Here is a 5,429-nt window from a genome sequence, read left to right on the forward strand (position 1 = left end):
ACCATTGCCTCATCGTCGCCGCACCACTCACCGTCCCCCTCCTTCCTCAACCAACCATTGCCCCATTGTCACCGCACCACTCGCCGTCCCAGCCGTCAGCGCCCCCATTCCCACCGCTACAGTAAACCCAGCATATGCAGTAATAAACTCTACAAAATTCAATGAAAAAAACCCCACGTCGCTTAGCAATACCCTATAAATGGGTTTTTCTTTAAAAAACCCAAATCTCGTTAAATTTTTTGTTGCCACATAGTCGAATTTGTGGTCGCCACATGGCTATAGCACATTCCACCATGTGATGACCAAAAATTTAACCAGATCTAGCTATAGCATATTCCACCATATGGCGACCATAAATTCGACCATGTGGCGACAAAAAATTCAACCAAATCTGGCTATAGCACATTCCACCATATCTGGGTTTCTAAATTTTTTTTTTGCTTTTTGTTTTTTTTTTTTTTTTGTTTTTTTTTTTTTTTTCAGATTTGGGTTGGGAGAGAGGATGATGGCCGGGTCATTGGCCGGTGCCCACCACCATCCTCCACCTCCCCCACCGACATCTCATCTCTCTCTCTCTCTCTCTCTCTCTCTCTCTCCTTCCTTCCTTTTTAAACCATTTAGAGATAAACTCAAATCTGGGTTTTCAAATTTTTTATTTTTTTTATTTTTTTTCAGATTTGGTTTTAGAGAGAAGGGGAGAAAGATAGAGAAAGGAGATGATGGGTGTTGGCCGGTGATGGAGGTCGCTCTCCATGGTTGTTGTAGCCTGCAGGAAGAAGATGGAGGAAACGACTGCTACAGTAATTCGAGTCGCCATGCATGGTTGCTGGGTTTGCTACTGCAGAAGGGTATTTTGGTCTGAAAAAAAGAAAAAGGGTCATAAAAGTTATATTTTGCGCTTGAGGGTCAAAATAGTTGATGAGGTATTAAAAGAGTATATTGAATAAAATTACTCAAATTACTTTGATATTTCTATTATATTATTTGGAATAAGTTAGAAACAAATTAAAACAAAAAATTAAAAAAAGAAAAGAAAAAAACCCTTTCCCTCAAGAAGTAAAATTTTGGATTTTGCAAAAATTTCAATGAAAATTTTCGATAAATTTTAAATTTCGACAAAAATTAAACAGAAACGATGAAAATTAGTATTAAAATACAAAAAATTTGAATGAAACTTTACCATATGTTTATTTAACATATTATCTACTATATTGATAAAAAATATTGAAGAAACCAAATTATATAGTAGGTTTTATGTGATATAAGATGAAGATAATGCGCGCTGGAGACAAATACTATTAAATAAAATTAGTATAATGAATAAATGAAATTAATATATTATTCATACTCTATAATCTATACACTAAATCCTAATACTAAACTCTATATATTCTATATACCATAATATTCTTCATACTCTATAATCTATACACTAAACCCTATATACTCTATATTTTTTAAGATATAGTATAGGATATTAGGGTTTACGCCTAGCTTTATGATATTTTAATTATTTTTTATATAGAAATGTATTTGGATTTTAAAAAAACTAAACGAAACCCCAAAACGGCCAAACGAAACCCTAAACGAAACCCCAAACCCTTTTTTCTTCTTTCCAATTGCCCAAAAGTCCCAAACCAATCCTAAACTTTTTTTTTCTTTTTCTTTTTTTCTTTCCTTCCTTTTTCCCGTGACTCTCCAGTCTTCCCTCTCATTACTTCATTAGTCATTTGATTTATTTCTCAATTCTTACCTTCTCTTTCTCTCTCCCAGTCCGTCATTCCCTTCATCCCTTGTCTCTTGGCTCTCCTCCCTCTCCCTCCCCGATCTCTTTCTCTTCTCTCTCTCCCTAATATCTTCTCTCCCTCTGGTGACAAGGTCGACTCGCCTCTTCCTCCCCTCTGGTTTCTGCCTTCCCTGCTCAAGCAGAAAATTTCGAAATTTGAACTAAATGTGTGTGGTATGGTGTTAAAATTTTCATACCCTCAAAAAATGAAATTTTACTCCTTACTCCCCCTCCCCACCCAGCTCTTCCCCCTTCCCCATCGCACTGTCGTGCCTCCCCCCCAACCCAAGGATATTCTGTTAACTCTGTCAAAAATTCTGTTAAAATTGATCACATGAGAGTCACGTGACCAATTCATAAGAACGAAAAAGTAAATACTCCTAAAAATATATTAAAAAATAAAACTAATGAATTAAAAAAAATCTCCGACCACCGCCATTCCTTGCAACATGCCGACCCTGCCCTCACCCTTCCCCTACCCAGCCTCGCCCCTCCCCCTCACCACCTAGCCCGACCCTCCCTCTTCCCCCTCCCAGCCCTGCCCCTCCCCCACCACCTAGCTTGGCCTCGTCCAAATCGAAGAGAGAGAAAGCGAGAGAGATAGAGAGAAAAAGAGAGAAAGAGAGAGAGAGAGAGAGAGAGATAGAGAGAAAGTGAAAGATAGAGCACTACAAGAAACATCACATTTAGCGACAAAACGATTTCGTCGTTAAAAACTGCTGTTTCGTCGCGAAAAACTTTTGGCGACCGAAATATTTCGTCGCCCGTTTTGTCGCCTATAGGGCGTCGCCCTTGATAATTGGCCAAGAAAAAAGGATTTCGTCGTGGATTACTTTCGGAGACGAACTTATATTTCGTCGCTGAATAGCATTATTTCGTCGCCAATATGCAATAAAAAGTTGCGCGAGATTTGAATTTTGGCGCCAATGTTGGTCGTCTATTGTAACAATTTCGTCGCCAATTTTCCTGGATATGGTGCGAACTACACATATTTGGCAGCAAATGTTGTCGCCAATTATATTCATTTCGTCGCAAAATTTTGACGCCAATTATGTTCATTTTGTCGCAAAATGATGAATTTTTCAAAAGGAAGGAAAGCTAATTTTGTCGCCAATTCATTTATTTTATATTTATTTATTGCTTTTTTTTGTATTTAATTAATATGCTTTATTTTTTGGATTAATTTTATTATGTTTTCATTTATAAATTAATAGACATTTTTAAATAATATTATAAAATATAAATGAAATTTATGTAAATATTAATATGAAACAAATACTAAAATAAAGATAAAGATAATTTTAATTTAAATGTAACATACAACCTACACATACACAAGTGTTCCAACACTTCAAAAGACTAAAGCCTATGAATATATACATGCCAAAGGCACCTAAATATATGAACACTTCATCTAGGATCGAAGTATCTAATTACACTTCAAAAGGAGCAAAGTTTATAAACAGTTCAAAAACATTGAAAGCATTTTACCTAATGCATGTAGATCTAATTTGGCACATACCTAATGCACTTCTACTGCACATCTAACTTACTTAATGATTACCAAATGGTCTGCATGAAGCCAAAAGACCACAATATCAAAATACCCAAAACACATACCATACCCACAAGTAAAAGTGTAACAGCCTAAGTAGACCTAATATCCTCAAGATCATCAAAGGTATCATCATTACCAAAAACACCATGAGAATTGTTTTGTTGGGAACCTCGAATGGCAGCAAGCTCATCTTTCATCTGCATAATATAAGAGGTAAGTTCCTCCACCTTTCCTCTAAGCTCCTCAATTTTCTTATCTCTTGCAGCAGCTGAAGCAATTGATGTGGTATGCATGTGAGAAGTAGTTTCTCGATGAGGACCATATCCCACACCTCGAATAGTCGTACTTTTAGCAACCCCAACTCCTCTCCCCAAGATCTCCAACTGATCTTTAACAGGTACAATGATTTCTTCAAGTGGGGTACCCTCAGGTGCACTCTCAGCCAGCTCCTTCTTCTTTTCATTCAACTCTGCCACCATCTTATCCTACAATACAAGAAGAAATAAATCCCAAGGTTATATGAGCTAAAGAACAAAACAAACAATTTCTCTATCTTCCATTTAGTTCCTTATCTAAATAATCCCAAGGTTACTATTGAATATTCAAGTAATCAAAACTTAGGGATTTCAAGGTTGGAAGCAGTAATTTCTAAATAGAAACGGCCTTATTATTGTTGTGAATGACTATTCAAAAGTATATCCAACAATATCAACATGCTCAATTTGTACAATGTTTTCCTCATAATGCAATCCCTCCAAAAAAGAAAAGGAAAATTCTTTGCTGCAGCACACACACACACACACACACACATTTGATAGTTGCATTAACACAAAAAAAGAAACAAGTCTAAAGGGTCATAAAAAGACCACAAAAATTCATCATAACGTATTTTAATTACTGCAAAACACCACGAAAAGTAAATTTGCAATTCTTCACTCCTGGTAACCATCTGACAAGCTCAGCTGATTGATCAATGTGAATAGGTATAACAAACTATATTAGAAAAGAAGAAAAACAATTTAGGGGCTAACTGAATGCCCAAGTAAAGCAGAGGCCAGCTATTCATTGATCTTTCATGTACAACCCCATCATAGCCTACCTTAATTAGCTCCTTGCATGTCTTTCTCTGTCTCTCATAATTCAGAACACATATATATACAATTAGCTGCAGAGTTCTTCTATTGGTGGCAAAATGGGCTGCAAGTAATCAGATAAGCGAAACCCAAAGCCAAAGCACAAAAACGGATTATGGTCTCTTGAAGAAGACCAAAGGCTTCGAAACCACATCCTATAAAATGACCATGGCTGCTGGAGCCCTGTTCCCATAAACGCAGGTGAGTTTTTTAGCTAAACTCCTATACCAACTCTAGTATATATATGTGAATATATTGCCTACCCAATTCACCAAACGTTTCAAATGTGCACCAAATTTGTAGGATGTTCAAAGCATTGCCTGGTATTAGTTAATGAATGCATGTATCCCTTATCATTCCATCTAAGATGACTATGATGATCAAGAATTTCTAACTGTTTGATTCTTATATTCCTTTCCCATTTTTTGAAGAAACCTTTCCCATGATGATAACTATAAAAATGGCCAATCTCCTATCTATTGTTTATGTAAATTATGTGGCATGCTTACTGTATGTTATAGTTCATTAAAGATTACTGCATAAAATTAAGATTAAGAGACATTTCATGAATTAATTTAAGCTGCAATTAAGATTAAGACACATTCAAATTGGTAATCATAAAAGACTTTCAATTAAGCTGCAATCATTACCTGACCCTATAATTATTAAAAACAAACTACTCCAAACACAACGATTTAGTCATATTCCTAGCAGATTTGTGTAATTAATCCCTTACATGTTTTTCCTTGGCTTTCTCATCCCTCCAGTTACCCGATTTGCTCTTATACATATGGCCCCAATTCTTAATATATGTAATTTGTTGACCCTCCTAAGTTTGCCAACAAATGAAAAATATATTGAATACATACTTAAAATACCAAAAAATTAAACATGCAACTGAATATATACTCTTGGTAGTTGGTACCAATTTTTTGGCTTCCATGTGTTTTTG

This window comes from Dryas octopetala, chromosome 4, assembly GCF_963921425.1.
Source record: "Dryas octopetala chromosome 4, drDryOcto1.1, whole genome shotgun sequence".
NCBI lineage: Eukaryota > Viridiplantae > Streptophyta > Magnoliopsida > Rosales > Rosaceae > Dryas > Dryas octopetala.